General features: G+C 47.4%; 4 non-coding genes across 4 annotated transcripts; 2 read left to right on the plus strand and 2 right to left on the minus strand.

The window, feature by feature from the left end:
- The first annotated feature begins 298 nt into the window (after nucleotides 1–298).
- On the plus strand, nucleotides 299–370 carry Trnah-gug (transfer RNA histidin (anticodon GUG)). The gene has a single exon. It is a non-coding gene; the product is annotated as a tRNA-His (tRNA).
- A 6,172-nt stretch (nucleotides 371–6,542) lies between these two features.
- On the plus strand, nucleotides 6,543–6,616 carry Trnat-agu (transfer RNA threonine (anticodon AGU)). The gene has a single exon. It is a non-coding gene; the product is annotated as a tRNA-Thr (tRNA).
- A 6,208-nt stretch (nucleotides 6,617–12,824) lies between these two features.
- Nucleotides 12,825–12,898, minus strand: Trnai-aau (transfer RNA isoleucine (anticodon AAU)). Its single transcript has one exon. It is a non-coding gene; the product is annotated as a tRNA-Ile (tRNA).
- A 5,490-nt stretch (nucleotides 12,899–18,388) lies between these two features.
- On the minus strand, nucleotides 18,389–18,461 carry Trnav-cac (transfer RNA valine (anticodon CAC)). Its single transcript has one exon. It is a non-coding gene; the product is annotated as a tRNA-Val (tRNA).
- Nucleotides 18,462–20,972: the final 2,511 nt, after the last annotated feature.

Consider the following 20,972-nt stretch of genomic DNA (forward strand, 5'->3'; position numbering starts at 1 on the left):
GGCAAGGACAGCGCGCCCGCCACCCGGACCCGCCTGCACGGCCCCAAACCCGGCCCGCGCGGCGGGGAGGCAGGCGCGGGCGGCGGAGCCAGCGCGGGGCCCTCGGCCCGGGAAACCCGGAGCGTCCCGTCCGGCTGGCTGCGAGCCGAGCTGTGAGCCCGGGAGGGCGGAGAGCCGAGGGAGGCGGGCGGGCGGGGACTGCCGCGACCGCACCTCCCGGCGCCGCCCCCGGCGGAGAAGACGCCAGTCCCTGTGAAGGGCGCAGAGCGCGGCGGCGTGGCGGGCGGCCCCGTGGCGCGCCGTGATCGTATAGTGGTTAGTACTCTGCGTTGTGGCCGCAGCAACCTCGGTTCGAATCCGAGTCACGGCAGTGGGTGAAGGTCACCAGGGGCCGCTGTTTTCCTCCGACGCACAACGGAGAAGCCCTGCACGGAAAACCGCACCTCCGAAAAGGAGCTTGTGGGCACAGAGGCCCCCGCCCCGCAGTGTGCGAGGCCATCCTTTTTCGCCCTACCCATGCCCATCTGGGCGTGTTGCAAAAGAAACCGCGGTAAGGAGAAGTTGAGGGAGTAAAAGGCTCTTTAACCGGCAGGGAGGAGAAGAAAGGCCGAGGGTTGAGCCGGTCACACTGACCGGCCCAGAGGCGGCCTCCTGTTGAGAGGGCTCGACCTCCACCCAGCGCCGGAGACAGTCCCTGGTGCCAGGTGGGCAGCTGGTGAAAAGACCTGTGCTGGGTGACTTGCTGGAAGGAGTTCGCTGGGTGGCGCCCGGTGACACCGGGTGCGCGGACCGTCTGCTGTGGTTCGTCCCATCTGTGCGCACGGTGGCAGAATGCAGCTCCTGCAAGTCACTGTACACAGTGCTCCGCACCATTCCTGCCTCCCACCGCCTCTCCCTCCCCCTGCCCTGTCTAAAGTCCCCCTCGATCGCCGTGATGCAAGTGAATCCTCATATCAAGGAAGACAGCCGGCCTTTGGTCTGGGGGACTGGCTAACTTAGCATGGATTCCCCGACTCCAGCCATGTATCTGCAGATGCCGTGATCCCATGCTCCTCGTGCTGAGTGATGTCCCACTGCGAAGACATGGCACAGTTTCCCTCTCCCTTCATCTTCGGAAGGGCATCTGGGTGGTCCCACAGTCCAGCTATTGTGCATTGTGCTGCTGTACACCGTGCTGTGGCTGGGCCCCTACTGTAGTATGCTCTTCTTAAGTCCTTGGAGTGTAAACCGAGGAGTGGGAGAGCTGGGTCAAATGGTGGTTCCATTCCCAGTTTTCCAAGGAATCTCCACACTGCTTTCCAGATGGGCTGCTCCAATTTGCAGTCCCACCAGCAGTGCATGAGTGGCCTTTTCCCCCACATCCTCGCCAGCACTTATTGTTGTCTGTGGGCATAATGGCTGCCATTCTGACTGGAGTGAGATGAAATCTTGGTGTAGTTTTGATTGGCATTTCTCTAATTGCTAGAGATGTTGAACATTTTTTTCATATGTTTATTGATTGATTCTATATCCTCTTCTGAGAAGTGTCTATTCAGTTCCTTGGCCCATTTATTGATTGGGTTGTTTGGTTTTTTGGTGTTAAGGTTTTGGGGTACTTTATATATCCTAGAGATTAGTGCTGTATCTGATGTGCATGTGGTCAAGATTTGCTCCTATTCTGTATGTTCTCTACTCACCTCACTAATTGTTTCTTTTGCTGAGAAGAAGCTCTTTAGTTTGAATCCATCCCATTTATTGGTTCTTGATTTAATTCCTGCACTACAGGAGTTTTATTAAGAAAGTTGGGGCCTAATCTGACACAATGGAGATTTGGGCCTACTTTTTCTTCCACTAGGTGCAAGGTCTCTGGTTAAATTCCTAGGTATTTGATCCATTTTGAGTTAAGTTTTGTGCATGGTGAGAGATAGAGGTTGAATTTCATTTTGTTACATGTGGATTTCCAGTTTTCCCAGCACCATTTGTTGAAGAGGCCATCTTTTCTCCAATGTTCATTTTTGGCACCTTGGTCTAATGTAAGATAACTGAAGTTATGTGGGTTTGTCTCTGGGTCCTCTGTTCTGTATCATTGGCCTACAAGTCTATTTTGGTGCTAATACCATGCTGTTTTTGTTACTATTGCTCTGTAGTTTTAGGTCTGGAATAGTAAGGCCACCTGTTTCACTCTTCCTGCTAAGAATTGCTTTAGCTATTCTGGGTCTCTTATTTTTCCAGATGAATTTCATGATTGCTTTTTCTGTTTCTATGAGGAATGCCATTGGTATTTTGATTGGGGTTGCATTAAATCTGTATAGTGCTTTTGGTAGTATGATAATTTTGACAATATTAATTCTTCCTATCCAAGAACAAGGGAGATCTTTCCATCTTCTAAAGTCTTCTTTAATTTCTTTCTTTAGCATGTTGTCGTTTTCATTGTAGAGGTCTTTCACCTCTTTCATTAAATTTATTCCCATGTATTTTATTTTTTTGAGGCTATTGTAAATGGGGTGGTTTTCCTAGTTTCTCTTTCAGAGGATTTGTCACTGATGTACAGAAATGCCTTTGATTTATGGGTGTTGATTTTATATCCTGCTACTTTGCTGAATTCATTTATTAGTTCTAGGAGATTTCTGGTGGAATTTTTTGGGTCTTCTAGGTATGGAATCATAACATCTGCAAATAGTGGTAATTTGAGTTCTTCTTTTCCTATACGTATCCCTTTAATTTCTTTCATCTGTCTGATTGCTCTGGCTCATGTTTCAAGAACTATGTTAAATAGAAGTGGTGAAAACGGTATCCCTGTCTTCCAGTTTTTTGAATGATGTTGGCCTGGGGCTTAGCGTAGATAGCCTTTACAATGTTGAGGTATGTTCCTGATATCCCTAGTTTTTCAAGTGTTTGAACATGAAGGGGTGCTGTATTTTATCAAATGCTTTCTCAGCATCTATTGAGATGATCATATGATTTTTATCTTTGTGTCTATTGATGTGATGGATTATATTTATTGATTTCTGTATGTTGAGCCAATTTTGCACTCCTGGGATGAGCCCTACTTGGTCATGATGCACTATCTCTTTGATGCAAGGACTGTTTAGGTGAGATGTATCAGATGACCCCGTTTACAATGATGTTTTGTAGCTTTGATTGATTACCACTATAAATCCACTGATCAGAGGAATTGCAAAATAAAAAGTTTATCTTTATGAATGTACTAATGTTGGTCTGGGAACATCTGACACACATTACCAATTACATCTGCAGAATAATAAATGCCTTAATTCTGCCTGTAGTACTCAAAATCTTAAACTGATTTTTAAACGACCACCGCCTATGATTTTGTAAAGATCTAAGGATATTATGTGCAGTAGCTCAGTGAGCTCCAAACCAAAAATATGGTGTGTGTGGGGGGGAATAAACAAGCAAAAATGTGGTGAAACAAGTCATTTTTGTTATTGTTGAATAGCATTGCCGCTTAGCTGGAGGAAGGACTTTGTACAGCAATAATGCTTTAAACACTGCTAGGAGACTCACTGTCTATTTAAATAGAGGGCATCCTCTTTTGTTTTGTTCTGTATACTAATAAGCTAAATTCCTACCACAACAGGCAGGATTTTATCTGTTCTTGGGATTAAGGTTTATTTGGAGATTTGAACTAGGCTTTTTAATAAGATTGATGATGCCAAAATGTTGGCTTCAGTAGGCCATAAATTTGTAGAGGCACAGAAGTCATGCATAAAGGGGAATCCTAGAAAGAATGGCACTTTCCCTCAGTTGAGGAAACAGAAAAACAAGCCTTTCTTCTCACAGTAGCAGAAACAAAGACGGACCCCTCCAGGCAGGGGTGGGAGGGCTCATTTCCCTTCAGTGTGCAGCTACTCCTCACCTACTTTATGTAAAATGTTGGCTCCTGTCTTGGAAAACTTTCCAGGAGGAGAAGCAAAGAGCTCTTCCACAGGATCTTAGGCCTTAGCAAGGTTTATAAAGCACTTACAAAACTTCACAAAACCTCAGCTAAGAGAGCTGAGAAATGTGTAGCTCCTGGCCATGGAATGAGCTAGGCGGTAAGTAGAAGCTCAGGCCCACAAGGAGATGGATCCAGAGTGACCCTATTCAAGGTTCATCCTCAGCACAGGGTTGTAGCTCCGTGGTAGAGCACCTGCCTACCGTGCACAAAGCCCTGGGTCTCCTCCCCAGTGCAAAAACACAAAACAACCTCAGGATCCTCCAAGGCATGTCACTGCCATATGATCTCTGCCGTACTTCTGCCCATCAGGGAGGAGAGACTTCCACGGTCATATGTGCCAGCAAACTCCAGTCAGAGTTGACTAGTGAAAGTGACCTCAGTGAGAAGAGAAAGGCCCCTGTCAGCCACTGTCTTCCACTGCTTCCAGCTAAAGTGTCTGAATGCTTTGTTTTGCACAAATGAGCCTGTAATCCAACTGTAACTATTTTTTTTTTGGGGGGGGGGGGGTGCCAGGTATTGAACCCAAGGGCAATTAATCACAACTCCAGTCATTTTTTTATATATGTTATCTCTTTATTTTTATGTGGTGCTGAGGATGGAACCCAGGGCCTCACACATGCTAGGTAAGCATCCATACTGCTGAGCCACCACCCCAGCCCCTCCAGCCATTTTTATTTTGAAACAGGGTATCACTAAGTTGCTGAAAGTCTCATCAATTTGCTGAGGCTTGTCATTATCCCTAAAGAACAAAGTACAACAAATATCTGCACAGATTCACACTGTGTTAGGTGCCATTAGTTATCTGGAGGTGATATAAGACCTATGGGAGCCTGGACTGAGGTCAGGTGCAGGACTAGGCCCTTTTGCATCAGGGCCTTCAGCCTCCCAGGTCTGGGTGTCCTTGGGGTCCTAGAACCAATTCCTTTATATTTCAAGGGATGGTTTACACTCAGTTTGGCCTATATTACACTATTAATTCTGTTGCATGATTTCTTTATCTCTACATAAACATTATACATATTAATTACTTTCATAATACATCTAAGCAACTCCATTATCATCTTTTTTTAAAAAAAAAAAGTGATTGAAAATGCTAAAATTCTTTTGTTCTTCAAGATACTGGGAATCTGTTAGAATTGTGAGCAATATATGTAGATACAGAGATTGAGTGATTGATTTAACGCTTTGTACTTTAGTATATTTTTGGTTTCAGTTACGTGATATATCTCTGCATTCAAGTTTTTTTATATTTATTCACAATATTGGTCTCATTCTTTCAATTGCATTCTTGACTTGGCCTCCTTCAAGTACCTCTAGACATCTATAATTATCTACCCATGAAAAAAAGAAAAAAAAGTTTATTTTGAGTCAGATGCCCCTCCAGGTATGGGTCAAGTTAAACAGTTAAAACCCCTGTGTGCCTGGACCTCATATTGTGGTTCCTAGTGCTAATAGGAGCTGAATAAATATGTCTTGATCTCAAGGAAATCATAACTGAAATTACAACGACCACAGGTCCTCTTTTTGTCTTGGTCAGAGCTGACCAATTCAGTTTAGGCTATCTGAGCTGCCATAAGTCTGGAGGCAAGCACATTCATTCTTTTCTCTCCCATTCTTTCTCTTCTCTTCTACCTCTCCCCCTTCCCCCACCCCCACCCCTCTTCCTGCTGTGACCCCGTGCTGTCCTGACACATCTCCTTCAAACTCCTCCTGGGTGCTGCTCTCCAGAGCCCTGGCAAAGAGTCTCTGGCCTTTTTAAAGTCAGCAGCCAGGGCCACCAGCCTCAGAGCCTGTGTGTGATCGGTCTTCTGCGACGTCCAAGAGTTTCTCATTGCTTCTTAGAACAAAATCGCACTCGACTGAGAAACCAATGGCTTCAGTGGTCATGGCACAGACAGAGGGAGGCCAGGCCCATGCAGCAACTCGGTCCACGCGCCTGGTGACCCTGCCTACTAGATGTCCCCGCCAGCTCTGGAGTAGGCAGGATCACAGGAGACGGAAAAGCATCGTCTCCCCTCCTGCTGCCCCTGGACCTGCTTCCCCGGGCTGCGTGGGTTCGGGTGGGTGGACCGTGCGGGTTTGCTCGGACACAGGGAGTGACGAGTGCGGATTCCCCGGCCCCAGGGTCCCGCGTGGGAGGCCGGTTCTCGTACCTTTGTTTGTCGTTAGGCTTTCGGGTTTGTGGCGATTTTTTTTTCACTTGCTTTTCAATGTCCCTCTAGATACAGATTATGTGATACTGATTTGTTGAAGTTTTGTTCACTGTTCTATCTCCAGTGCTCAGAAAAGCATCTGAAACTAGCTTTAACTCTACTCTCAGGTTCAAAATGAATAAAAGGAGAAATGAATTTAAAATATGCTGCAATTTCCAATACTTCCTCGAGGGGGCGATAGTCACCATGAAATAGAGAATTCGCCTTTTTTTAATCGATTTTAAACCTTGTATTGAAGAAAATATTTCTTAAATAACGGAGTTTTTTGTTTTGATATGAATTTGGACATATTGATGAATTTTCTCTGTCACAAAACAAATAAGTTGACAAATTGCTATATTTCATATAAAAGTTATATATATGATATAACTGAGCACAGGCTTAAGAGGGGCCCTGTGGCTTAGCTGGTCAAAGCGCCTGTCTAGTAAACAGGAGATCCTGGGTTCGAATCCCAGCGGGGCCTACGTGGCTAGGTTTTTGTATTTTCCATAGTGTGTGGTCACTAAGTATGTCAAGAATACCTTGAAGAATTTATAAGTGGTTAAGATCTGTATTGAATTGTTCCAATTTGCATGATGATGTGTAATTTGGGATAAAGGAGAAAAATGAGTAAGATTTCTAAAGCTAGTAAAAAGCAAAAGGTTTGCTCTTGATTGTTAAGACTGAGACCTAAGAGTTGTGAAAAAATCATCTTGCAGCAAGTGATAGAGACAACCAATTCAAACTATCTTGGAAATTCATTTTCAGTCTCAGCCTGTGATAGCCAAAATCTTCAGCTAAATGATGGATTTTGCTTGTCAATATGAGGCAAAGCATTGATAAGTCATGGTATTTGATTTGGAATCAGATTCATTTTTTGAGACCAAGGAAAAACAGTTCTGCTAAAATTTAGACTTGGGCCCTTCTGGTTTTGAAGGACCCTGCGAATTGCCACATTTATGCATCACAGGATCCTTCTGAGAATGGGGATAAAAACGTAGCTCAGTGGTGTTTTGAGAAAGTAAGTCACAAATTGAGTCATTCTCTTGAAACTTCAATGGCACTAGGAGTGTGCCCTTTGAGACTCGGGCCTGCTCGTTAGACTCTGGGTTCCATCCAGAGAGGTCGAAGGCAGCACCCCAGCCCTCTTCAGGGGAATACCACCCTAGGCCCTAGTCTACTTCCCAGGGAACTGAGCAAAATGAGGGCCCCAGGTAACTGTCACATGGCTATGTGATCGCCTTAAAAATCAAGTTCAGTGAAGGTGAAAAGTCTTGTAGGTGGAAGGGTTATTCCTATCCTACAGCTACCCAAAGTAGGTACACTCCAGTTAAGTGGCCCCAAACAGTCTCTGACAGAAATATCAAGTGCAAACTCCTGCTGGTAGTTAAAACCTGCCAGTTCCTCCAAGTCTGCCCACGATTAAGGCGCGCCAGCCTGCGCACAGCTCTGCTGAGGCAGGAAAGTGGAATCCTGGCCTTCTCTTCTCCTGTACTTAGAAAAGCCCAGAGAAGTCACTTAAGGGAAGAAGTTGAGCAGAATAATCATGCCACCATTGTTTAAGGCCTTGTAAGACATCAAGAAATTCTGTGAAATTTTTTTGCAGAGGTGTGGCATGAAATGTTGTTTAAAAGACCACATTAAGACAATTCAATAAATCAAACAAACAAGAAGACTTCAAGAAAGAGGAAGACATTTGAAAATAGAATAACCGAATTTTTACTAGCCATTGGCTTAGAAGTCAGATGGTGAAAATTATTTTTTAATTAATAACTTTTGTTAGGGTTTGTAAACAAGTCAGGATGGCACCTGGCAAATGTTAAGAGTCTGTAAACAAGTCAGGATGGCGCCTGGTATTTTGCCAGGGGGAGTGGTTTGTGAGGTGGTGCCAGCGAGCCATTAAGTGTGGAGATTTCTTATTGATTGACTGCTGTATCTAGTTTATGCTAATTAAAATAAGCTGTGTGGGATGTATAAATACCTCTGTTGTCTTATAATAAAGGGCTTCCACTCCTGCTGTATTGATCTACACAAGTTATTTGTCACCCCCACCCCCACCCCCACTATTTTGCCCAGCCAGCCAGGCTGCGGCAAACTTTCAATCTTTTTTTTTTTTTTTTTTGTACACTCTGAAACAGGCAGAACATTCTTCAAACAAATCATTCATCTCAAGAGCCTTCTTCCCTGGCTTTATCTTCTACTGGGCCCATGGATCTGCTGGTCAGAAGACCCATATTTAAAGGAATTATCTTGCTGCTGTTGAAAACATTAAGGCCTAGCCATGCAAACTCTGAGTACTGTGGTTTGAGTATCTCCACCTACCCAGCTTGATATTTAATTCCCACTGTGGGGAGTTAAGGGGTGGAAACTTAATCCTACTGTGGAAGTTGGAGGGACCTCTGTGGAATGATGAAGGTTAAGGCCCTAGGTGTGGGCCCTGGCCACAGCAGCATAGTGTCCTTTGGCCAGAGAGAAGCAGCAGTAATCAAGTCTAACCAGCCATCATTTTAATCACTTTTTTCCTTGTTAACTAGTCCAGAGGTCTACCACTGGGAACTTACCTGAGTTGCCTATGGAGTTCCATTAACATACAAATGAGTAGGACCCACTGCAGACTTATCAAATCCTTCTCTCAATATTGCAGATGTATTTTTCAATCAGGTTTACATGTTAGTGGTTTATTATGTATCAGAATTATTATCTTACATCTCAAGGTTTTTTTCTCTGTAAAGATTATATTTGTCTACTTTTATAGATTGAATGTTTTATTAAATTAAATACTCTCTTCTTTGAAAATGTGGTTGATGGTCATATTTATGACCATTACGTCTAAAACTTATTTTGGATTGGTTTTATAATCTTGTTTTGCAAAATGCCACAGAACAACCAAAATTCCTTATTTGTGTCATTATTCTTGTTATGAAATCTCATCAGATCTTTCACTTTTGAAAAAATTACAAACAATAAATCAACTACAGCCATTTTAAATCTTTTTTGCCTGCATGTAGTTATTTTGTTTTATTTTGATGCTTCCTAAAATCCCCTGCAACCAGCTACAGAACTGAGAACTCAGAAAAAGGACCAGCTCCAAGCTTCATGGGACAGCCTATGCAGGTGCCTTTGGGCACAGACTCCTGCTGACATCGCCTCCCCAGCTTCAGGACCACAGGGTTCTACTCAGTCAGCAGGTACAGAACTTCAAGATTCGCATGGGCTTCTGAGACTGTGCTGGGGAAACAAACAGCCCTGCCCACAGAAAGACACTTCCTATCGACTGAAGAAGCAGAGCATGCTGCTTTGACTTAGCATTGACAGAGCTACACATACATGATAATGGCAAAATGAGAACTATGTCTCATTCATTTTAAGCTGCAAACCCAAGAGGGTGGTAATTTCTCTTAACCCTTGAGAAGCCAAGAAGTGCAGGCGCACACACACACACAAACAAACACACACACACACACACACACACACACACACACTATTGGTTCTATTTCTCTGGAGAGCCCTCACTAGTACAGAAGTCTTTCCTTTTTTCATAGGTCTCCATTAACTTCTCTCAGCAATGTTTTGCAGCTTCTGGTGTACAATTCTCACATCTTGTTGATTAAATTCATTCTTCAGTATTTTTTTTATCATGTGTTCATTTTACATCTGTGAAAGTAATGGTTTTATCTTTTTAAATTATCTTTTGCCAGACAACTATGTAGTTTCCTTTGATCAACAAAGTGTTCTGGAGCCCCTACTTCAGGACTCTGAAATTTCACACAGAAAGGGCCTTATTCAATTAAAACAAAATAAAAGGGGCTATTTTGTCTCCTTCCCTCCAATCCTGCTTATATATAGCTTGCCCCAGCTGTGGGAGGAATTTAAAAGGTCAAGACTCAACTCCTAGCTGGCTGAACCAATTCAATTGAAAATAAGTTCTATTTCTGTATGGCAATACTATTTAATGTCCTGTTTGAAGGATTGAATGAGTGTTGTTAAATTAGAGATCTCCAAGGTACATGAAGTGAAAAAAGGAAGACGTTACATGTGTATGTTGCAGCATATATGAAGTAGGACAGAAGATAGGAAACTAGAAGGAAAAAATAAAATGCATATTTATATTTACATCCCTCTATATGCACGAAGAAAATCAAGGAGGATGCTATGAACTCTGAATGACAGTGATGTACTGGAGTAGTGCTGAGCTGAGAAGTGGGCAGACAAGGGATGAGGGATAAGGAAACTCTTCGCTGTGTACCTGTTTAGTTCCTGATCATTTGAATGTATTTTCTTATCCAAGGGGGAAAAAATGTGTATTTCCTTAATTTCCAATGGTCTTCAAGTCATCCTTAAAGGCTCGCCCCCGCTCCGGGGCTGGTTGGTGGCTCTCTCCGTCCTTTCTTCCTCCCTGAGGTTGACCGTCTGCTTCCTTCGTCTTACGATCTAGTCCCTCGCGCACTGCCCCGAGGAGGAGACACTCGGCGCAGGACACGCAGTGCGCAGCGCGGGGTTGAGGGTCTTGCTTGCTCCTTTCACTGCGGCTGCGGTGACAAGGTGACAATCGCGCAGAGGTCCGGCTCGAGCAGCACCCACTGCCTGCGCGGCTCCGTGTGGCGCGCTCAGCTGGGGGCACCCCCGGGGTGGAGTGCGGAGCACGGCCCCAGGAGGAGGGCTCTCCGCTCCCTCCGCTGGGTCAGCCCTGGGCGGGGCCACTCCCACGTCGGCCTCCCGGGGCGGCTCCTTCCCCCCAGGTCAGCGACAGCCTTCCCTGTGCTTTAGCCCTCAAGTGGAAGGCCGAGCACTGAACTGGACCAGGGCAAGGAAGGCCCGGCGTACGGGCTCAGCCGGCACCCGCCGCGCCCTGGCCCGTTCTGGGGCCGTCCCTCACCCCGCTACTTACCCACGGGAACCCGTGTCCACGCCGGTTCCACTGCTCCCCTTCAAACAGGAGGGGCCACCCTAGGCCGCGAGGCCAAGTGTGCGGAGAAACGGGACGGGAGGGAGTCGTCCGGCGGGCGCGCAGAGACTCCGGACTGGCCTCCGAGGGAGGACGACCACAGCGTGGGAGGACTGGGGGGGGGGCGCGGGAGGAGCAGTGAGGACAGGTGAGGACCAGCGAGGACGCGGGAGGATGGGTGAGGACCGGAGAGGACGTAGGAGGACCAGAGAGGGCGAGGAGGACCGGCGAGGACGCAGAGGACAGGTGAGGACCGGAGAGGACGCAAGAGGACAGGTGAGGACTCGGAGGACAGGTGAGGACCGGAGAGGAAGCAGGAGGACAGGTGAGGACCGGAGAGGACGCAGGAGGACAGGTGAGGTTGCGGAGGACAGGCGAGGACACGGAGGACAGGTGAGGACCGGAGAGGAAGCAGGAGGACAGGTGAGGACTCGGAGGACAGGTGAGGACCGGAGAGGACGCAGGAGGACAGGTGAGGACAGGTGAGGACGCGGAGGACAGGTGAGGACCGGAGAGGACGCGGAGGACAGGTGAGGACCGGAGAGAACGCAGGAGGACAGGTGAGGACGCGGAGGACAGGTGAGGACCGGAGAGGACGCAGGAGGACAGGTGAGGACAGGTGAGGACGCGGAGGACAGGTGAGGACCGGAGAGGACGCTGAGGACAGGTGAGGACCGGAGAGAACGCAGGAGGACAGGTGAGGACGCGGAGGACAGGCGAGGACACGGAGGACAGGTGAGGACCGGAGAGGAAGCAGGAGGACAGGTGAGGACTCGGAGGACAGGTGAGGACCGGAGAGGACGCGGAGGACAGGTGAGGACGCGGAGGACAGGTGAGGACCGGAGAGGACGCAGGAGGACAGGTGAGGACAGGTGAGGACGCGGAGGACAGGTGAGGACCGGAGAGGACGCAGGAGGACAGGTGAGGACCGGAGAGGACGCAGGAGGACAGGTGAGGACGCGGAGGACAGGCGAGGACGCGGAGGACAGGTGAGGACCGGAGAGGAAGCAGGAGGACAGGTGAGGACTCGGAGGACAGGTGAGGACCGGAGAGGACGCAGGAGGACAGGTGAGGACAGGTGAGGACGCGGAGGACAGGTGAGGACCGGAGAGGACGCGGAGGACAGGTGAGGACGCGGAGGACAGGTGAGGACCGGAGAGGACGCGGAGGACAGGTGAGGACGCGGAGGACAGGTGAGGACGCGGAGGACAGGTGAGGACCGGAGAGGACGCAGGAGGACAGGTGAGGACCGGAGAGGACGCGGAGGACAGGTGAGGACAGGTGAGGACGCGGAGGACAGGTGAGGACCGGAGAGGACGCAGGAAGACCAGCGAGGGCGAGGAGGACCATTGAGGGCAAGGAAGACCCCGCGCTCCGCCCCGGCGCGCCCACCTCCGGGTCCAGTCAGGCTCCGCGTTCCCAGGCGGCGGCACGGAAAGCAGGTGGACCCCTGGGCGCGCCCGGTGCCGCCGCGCGGGAGATTGCGATAGGAACCGAGGCCGGAGTGGCCGGCGTTTTCTCCGCAGGCGTCGCCGGGGGTACTTCCCAAAACAATGCGGGGATTTCTAAACTCCTCCTGTTCCCGGTCCCCGAACGCACCGTCCCACCGCGCTCGGCTTCCTATTTCTTTCTAACTGCTAAGCACTGGCGCAGCGGCGCCCTGGAGTAGCGGGGTATGGTCCGGGGACGGGAGGGCGGCAGCGGCTCCTAGAGCCGGTTAAAGTTGGGGAAAATTAAAAGGAACAACTGGCCCGTACGGGGATCGAACCCGCGACCTTGGCGTTATTAGCACCACGCTCTAACCAACTGAGCTAACCGGCCGGCTGTGCGAGGGCGCGCTCGCTTTCTTGTATTTGAACTATCTCTAATGTCCGGGGACGTTTTTCTTTTACGGAGAATGAGTTCCGCTCTTTCTTATTTATTATTTAAAAAGGAAGAGGGAAGGACTCCCACCAACAAGAGAGAACTGCTCCCTCTGGGAGGCTGGGCCTGTGCGCCGCGACCCCTCCGCTCTGCGTTTTCCGTAGGCAGCTCGGCGCGGGGTCAGCCTGGCGCGGTCGCCTAGCGGGGTGGCGACGCACGCAGACGCCAGGGCGGACCCAACGCCGCGGCGGGGGCCTGGAGGACGCACCCTGAGCGCCGCCGCTCTCTTCCCGCGCTCGAAAACGCGAGTCGCGCCAGCGACGAGGCCGGTGGAGGCTGGAGGCCGTGGCGTCCAGCACCGGGACAGTCGCAGGGGTCGGAAGACGCGGGTGGCAGGCCGGTCCGGAAGCTTGCAGGCAGGAAGCGGCGCGAGCCGGCACCCGGGCGAGCCCCGCGCCCGCGCCCGCCGCCCCACCCGCTGGCGGAGCCCACCCAGAGCGGCGGGAAGTACCCTCGGCGCCCTCCGGCCCTGTGCACCCACAGCCGCCCGCGTAGTCCCCGAGTTTCTCCTCCGGTTTCATCTGAAGTTAAGACCCCATAAATGCTGGGAGGACACCTTCTCCTCCTTGGCTTTTTCTTCTTTTTGAGAAAGGGGTCCTGCATCTTTTGATAAGCCGGGTCGACGATTCATTTGCATCCTTTCCGCCAAGAAATTTGTAAATTGTTATTTTTTTAAAAGGGGTGAGCTCCTGCTTTTTATTTGAGCACCTTCTTAAACTCCATCCGCACTGGTTGTCTCCATTTGTTCTGTCCTCTAGTAAAAATCGGGAGGAAGGAGATGGGAAACCAAAGTCATTTTACTCCTCCCCCAGGTCTCCCGCTCCGTAGTCCCCAGAGCCCTCCTCCCGCTCAGCCCTGGAGACCCTCCCAGCCGCCCCGCCGGGGCCTCTGCTCTCCGGGTTCCGCCTATTTGTGTCTAGATCTCTCGGGCGGAATCCTTGCTGGGGTTTCTCGTGGCTCTCCACCCGACAGTGCAAACACAGACTGCCCGAGGTTGACTTCGCTTAGTTTCCCTGCTGCTCCAGTTTGGATTTTGAAGGTCCCCAGGGTCCTTGTGTTCAAGGCTTGGTCCCCAGCACCCGTGCAGCTACTGGGAGTTAGCAAGGCCTTTGGGTCAGACGTGCCCGCCACAGGAACAGCGGACGCCCCGCCCCTTCCGCTGCCTGATCACTTCCGGTTTTGCTCTGCGGTCCACTTGGGCCATGGTGTGCTATAGGTGCAAAGCAACAGGGTGCATTTCACTCTCCATCTTTCGGGGTCTTCTTATAATCATCCTACATATGACATCCAAGGGGTTTATTGCAATAAGGAGGATAAGGACAGGTACATGGATACCATGTTCCCAGAAACCTTGACATGTTTTCATACCTGTATTTATCATTTTATCTGAATGTTTTTGTTAGTAGACTGATTGCACCTATAGAACTTAGGTATGATTTGTATTACAAGGTAATGTATTAGTGTTTACTTGTAAGCTTATTATATTTATTCATATCCTATATTTAGTTATATTTATTTGTGTATCACCAGTGAAATTAGTTATTATTACTAAGAGCAATAAACATATTCACTTGCCTTTGATTCAATTTGTTAACATTAGCATTATACCATTTCTATAAAACTCAGAAACCTCTACTTTTTTTTTTTTTTTTTTTTGGTACTCTTACATAAGAGCAAATATCTTGGTATCTCTTTCTTGTAGTGTTGGTTGTTGCCTTGTTAATTGGGTGGTTAGTAGGCTGAGACTTTCCCTTACCTTGGGTTCCTACATAAACTGAAGTTCACTGTAAACAGTAAATTAAGTTTACTAAAATTAAGACTCACCAATCAGAAACCGCCAAACTGACCTGTAACTAGGGGTATTAAACTAGTATCAGTCAAATGCCTTTTCTGTGTCTTGCTTCCTGAACACCTGTGGTTCCTCCTGTGGCCCCCTCGTCTGGTGTTGCCAGATGCCACAGCACAGATTAAATCTTTACAGTGCCTAAGTTGTTTGTTGTTATTTTTGCTGTTTTACTAGGGGTTGAACCCAAGACCTTTTAAACCACTGAGCCATATTTCCAGCCCTTTTAAGTTTTTACTTTAAGACCAGATCTTGCTAAATTGCTTAGGGCCTCACTGAGTGGCTGAGGCTGGCCTTAAACATGTGATTCTCCTGCCTCAGCCTCCCAAGCCACTGGGATTACAGGCATGCACTGCCACGCCCAGTTTATCTTTTAACAACAGGGATTGGCTTTATGATGGTCATCCCTTGAGAAATCAGCTTCCACTCAGGTTTTGAAAACCATGTGTTCTCTCCCTCTCTCTCTCCCCCATCCCCCCCCCGCCCCACCCCCACCCCAGCAGCTTTCTTCACTGAGCCTAAAACCCTTCTCCTGGTGGACAGCCCAGGTAGTGTTTTTGATTGGCAGTTAGTCTCCAGTATTCATCCTTGGGTTTTTTTGGTTTTCACAGCAGCAGTGGATTCCTTCTTGTGTTTTAATTTGCATGTGAGTGACTTGATTTTGAATCTTCTGTCTGCTCATCTAATAACTTTAGATGACTGTTACTTTAATGACTGTAACCTTGTTTGGACTTTGACTTCCAGAACCAGTTCACCCTATTTCTTCTCACACACTGAAATCGCTCTTGCTGTGTTTCCCACCTGTTCCTTTCCCCCATAACTTTGGCAATGGGATGACTGAAACTGACATGCATTCTTCTGTCATCTAAGTACATTGTCCATGTCAAAGAGTCTCTCCCAGTGCAGACATAGCAGAGGGCTTCTCCCATCCTTCGGTCCCAGATGAATTCACAACTCCTCATTGGTTCAAATGCTAAGAATCTCATCTCCCATCCTCATCTGTGATCGCTGGATTCAATTGACACTAAGCAGCACGGTTTTTAGACACTTCTTATCTGCCTCAAGTAGGTCTTTCACCACTTCCAATAGATTGGGCCTCTTTTGTGCCTTTATTTTTTTCTATTTCTTCAGATGATCTTCCTTTGAAATATTCAAAGATTTCTCCATCTGCTTCTCTTCAGCAATTACCTGGTTGCTCCTCTGCAGGTTCTGGCAACCCATCAGGTGAGGTCACCCACTGATCTAAAATCACTAAAAATCACTCTGATTTATTCCAGTAGCATGATGTAGTCAAAGTCCTCATCAACAAAGGCTCATTATTTTCTTAAACATGCCCAGGCCTTCTGTTACCCTCCAGACACTGCACAACACCATCCAGGTGGTCTAGATTCCTCCTGAGGTAAGAAGAAACCAAGATCCTTGTTGGTCACTCTCATTGTTCACCAGGGACACTGTGCTTTCCTTTTAGTGCTTCTTTCATGACAATTTGTCTTCAAAAAAAAAAAAACGCCATGACCTTGAAGCTCGCCCCTGTGGGACCACCAGTGTGCACAAGGAAAGCTGTCAGTACATTGTGCAAAGCCAATAATTGGGATGTTTTATTTTGAACCACTCTGGGAAATTCGAGCCAGCTGAAGGGAAGGAAAAACAGAAAGCCACTCCTAGGTATGACTTCGTGGACTGAAAGTGATCGTCCCACAGGTCTGGTCTAGATCCCACTGGCAGGACTTTTCCCGAGCTGCTTTCCACAAAGGCTGCCAAGTTGAAGACAGAGAAGGACAGGGTGCCACCCAGCAGCCCCAGAGACACCCCTGCCCTGTCATTGTCAACTGTCCTGTGACACCACAATGCTCCTCATTCTCAAAGACCCAAGGACAAAGATTTCTTTGAAAACCACCTGCATTGCAATGGTGCTGTTGAGGTTTCAGTAGGTGTTGTTTGCTATGTCTTACAGAGTCAAACAGTGTAAAGTAACAAGAGTTGCACTAGTCAGGGCTCCCCAGAAACACAACTATGTGTGCAAGCATGTGTGCTAATACAGAAGGACTTTGTTTTAAAGAACTGGCTCACCCAGTTGAGGAGGGTGATGAAGGCTGTTTGCTTGCCCAAACTCTAGTGAAGCTCCTGCAGCTTCTCCTGGGCCTATCTGTGCACTTGCTCATAAATTCCAGCTTTAGTAATGAACCTGCCAAGTCTAGTTAGCAGAAAGCCTCCACCCTCAGTATCTGATAACCCAATAGCTCATCAGGTTCTTCATGCTGCACCATCCCCAGGTGGTGTCCATCACCTGGACCGTCTCATCCCTGATGCTCCTCTTGGTGGTCTTCTGTTCACTAGCCACCACACCACACTGGCTATGAGTTCCCACCTGCCAATGCTGTGTCCAGAGTTGAGCCCAGTGTCTACCACACAGGAATGCCCAGTTGCAGGGGTGCCTTAGCTGCTGCAACAGTTCCAAATAGTCTCCCAGGCCAGGGTGTAGCAGGTGTCCCCGAATCTTATTTTTTTTTTTTTTTAAGTGAGCTTTGACAAATCCAGAATCTGACAAGGGAGCCCAGCAGGCTGGAGACTCAGGAAAGGGTTGAGCTCTAATCCAAATACAACCTGCTGGCAGAATTCCCTCTTGCTGGAGGCGGTCTGCCTTTTCTTCTACTTACCTGATTACAGGAATCCCACGCTTTATGACAGGTAATCAGCTTCATTCAGTGTAAATATAAATTTCATCCAAAGGCACTCTCACAGAAACATCCAGAATAATGTTCACCCACACACAGTATCTCGGCACCATGACTGAGTCTAACTCACATGTAAATTAACCATCCAAACTTGTGGATGTTTTATCCTATAGTTTCTAGACAAGGTTGGAACACTCAGAGATGTGCATCTTTTATTGAAAAAATATATAGTTTGATGTCATCACATAAATGGACAACAAAAAGGAGTGAAATGTGGACTTGATCAAGCACAGCTACATGTCAGGGAAAGTCTTGCCTGACAGTACTTGCAGTACCTTGAAGAGAAGGCTGGATGTAGCTTAGGGCAGGTGCTTCCCTAACCAGAGGGAGGTAGGAGGAGTTGTGTGATTCTACAAAAGAAATTTTTAAAAAAGAAATTCCTAAATCCTGCAAGCAATTCAGAAATATGATGGGAAGAGAAAACAGCTAAAAAAAGAAAAAAATTGTAGTGTACCATGAGACAGAAGAAACAAGCCATTGTTACTGCTTATTAAATACAGGTAATCCGATCAATCTTCCTCTTGTTATTTTTGTTTGTTTTAAACTTTAGGTTAAATATCTTAAGAATAAACACAAAATAATATAGGTACAAACAAGTATCTGTATTCCATAGTTTCAAGGTCTCCAAATTGGAGCACAGAAACAGTATAAAACACCTCTATATGTTCACATATTATTTAGTTAGTCCTAATGTTGATCACTTTTGACACGTCTAACCGGTCCCATTCTTGTTTGAGAGAAATGCACACTGGGGTAACAGACAACGGAGTGATAAGATCCCTGTAACTAAAAACTACTCTCCCAGCCTCCTGTTTCCGCCCGGTTTCGAACCGGGGACCTTTCGCGTGTGAGGCGAACGTGATAACCACTACACTACGGAAACGGCTGCTGGCAGCCTCCCTCCCATGTGTAATTGACACGCTCTCCCTGGGGCGCTCCAGAGCATCCAGCGGGGGTCTGCCCCTGGGGTCGCTATGGTGGCTCCCCTCCTTCTTTTCTATTTATCAATAATAACAACTCGGGACGAGCAAAGCTCCGCCCTGGGTCCCAAATGCGGAAAGAGTGACCGTCTGGACTGATTTCCAGATCCCCCGTGCTGTCTACACGGGTGACTGTGGGCACAGCGCTGTGACACGCGCCTCTTGGTGACAGAAAATGACTCCTAAACAATAAAGCAGACTTCTGAGCCCGGGAGAGGGCCAGAGGTCATGAAAACTGCCGCAGCTGCCCTCGGTGTTCCCTGTACAGTTCACTGGCCAGCAGTGGCCACCTGGCTCCATGGAAAGACCAGCTTTCCGCAGACCCCGGGAGGCGCAAGGCGCCAGATCCCGCAGCAGAGCGCAAATTCCAAAGAGGCGGCCTCTGCGCTCCAGACCCAGTGTCCAGCAGTGAGGCTTCCTTGTCAAGTCAGGGTAATACCATCCTGGTGCGTTATGGCCCTAACTTGTAGCTGGTGCAGACAACAATGTTTTAAAAGGGTTGTAAGTAACCTCACTCTTGATCTCAAGAACTTTCTAGCACAAGCCCAGATGTTCACTAAATATGACGTTAAAGCAAATAATAATAATAAGTATTTGCCAACCTAATTGACAATATCTCAAGACCCTTACTCCAAGGGTGCCTTCCCTGCACCCTAAGGAAAGGAGCATTCTCACCACTGAAAATGCAGGGAAATCAGCGAACACTCACATCTTGCTAAGCACCCTGCCCCCATTTATTGCCACGAGGTCATATTATCCAGATTTCTTCATAGTTGTTCTCCATATTTATTTACCTCTTCTTCAAACCTAGTATAAATTCACAGGGTTACTTGTTTCTTCAAGTATTCCTGTCCTTAGAAAGGCACCAGGGCACATAATCTTAATAAATTGGCGTTGTTTTTTTTTTTCTCTTGCTGGTCTGTCTTGCTTTAGAGGCCTCAGCCACCAACCCAACAAGATAAGGAAAAGATACTTCTTCCGATGCTGGGGATGGACAAGAGCGGGCTAGTAATCAAGGAGAGGAGAAAAATGCATGACACTTTAGTTACAAGAGACTATGTTGAGATTTTCTTGAAATAGGAGCATGAAGACTTTTTCTTTTTTTCTGGAATGAAAACAGAAGGGAAGGTGAGAACTTTTGTCTTCCTCAATCGTATTTACAAAAATTACTCCACATGCCTTTGTGCTAACTGGTGGGATCATCACTTCTCCATAATCCAAGAATTCAGAGCTCTTCCCTGAATAATCTGCAATGGCCTCTGAGGCGATGGTTTGTGAGGCTGGTACCCGGCAGGGTCTCTAGCTAACACCTCTTCTTGTACCTGAGGCCCCAGAGGGTCGGACACAAACTGCACCCTGGAGAAGGTATGGTATATACACAGAGAATTGCATAGTTTTGTCAGTTTATATTGACAGAACCCTGGCAGAGATCTTAATAGGATTGGATCTTAAGGGTCTGGGATCAAGATGAAAGGATTTTGAATATTGCATCAGATTTGATGTGTTGATCTTGGGCTTCTAGGCAGAGATACCTTACTCAGCTCAGGCAGCTGAGAACAGCTCTAGGTTTTTCTGGCTCGTGGTTTGATGTTATGCACCCAAAGCCAGGGTGAGACCAAATAAATGAGATTGAAATATCAGTACTTCCTTGGGGTACTTTAGAGCCAGTTATCCAAAGGTTAAGGAAGATTGAAATGCTAGAATGGGGTTATGGAGCAATACCTAAGACCTCATGCACTCTGGGCTTTTCCAGAAAGCCTTTTTACCAAAGTCAAGAGAAATAAATTCATGAGAAGATTCCCAGCAGCCTTACAGTGCTCAATGGTGGACCTTCCCCATATGCTACAAATTACCATTGAACTGGAATCCCTCAGCACAAGGGTGATGACTGGAACCCAGACAACAGGAGCCAAGTGTTAGCAGCAAATCATCAAAGACTAGTTAGATGTCATTATGGACTGAACCCCCTCTCCCCTAATTCACGACGTTAAAGCCCTGGTTAATTCTGATGTGAGATGGGCAGAAATTGAAGTTAAAGGAAGCCACACAATGGGGCTCTAGTCCTGTAGGGCTGGTGTCCTTATAGGAAGAGGAATCTAATACAGAGATCATTCTTTCTGTATATACAAAGGGAAGATCACAGGAAGACACAGTGAGAAAGCAGCTGTTCACAAGCCAGAAAAAGAGGTCCCCAGAAATTAACTGCATCCTCCATCATGGAACCCCCCCCGAACTGTTGTTAAGTAGCCCATTAGGCATCCTAATTAGGATGGTATCCTGTTAGGCAGTGCACATTGGCTAATGCAAGCCTGTTTAACAAAGTAAACTACTGGATAGGTATTGGATAAATTATTTTTGCTTTTCACTGTGAGGTCTGAGGATATTAGTGATACATGATATACCATATGACAAGA

Source organism: Callospermophilus lateralis, chromosome 6 (assembly GCF_048772815.1).
Source record: "Callospermophilus lateralis isolate mCalLat2 chromosome 6, mCalLat2.hap1, whole genome shotgun sequence".
In the NCBI taxonomy this organism is placed as follows: domain Eukaryota; kingdom Metazoa; phylum Chordata; class Mammalia; order Rodentia; family Sciuridae; genus Callospermophilus; species Callospermophilus lateralis.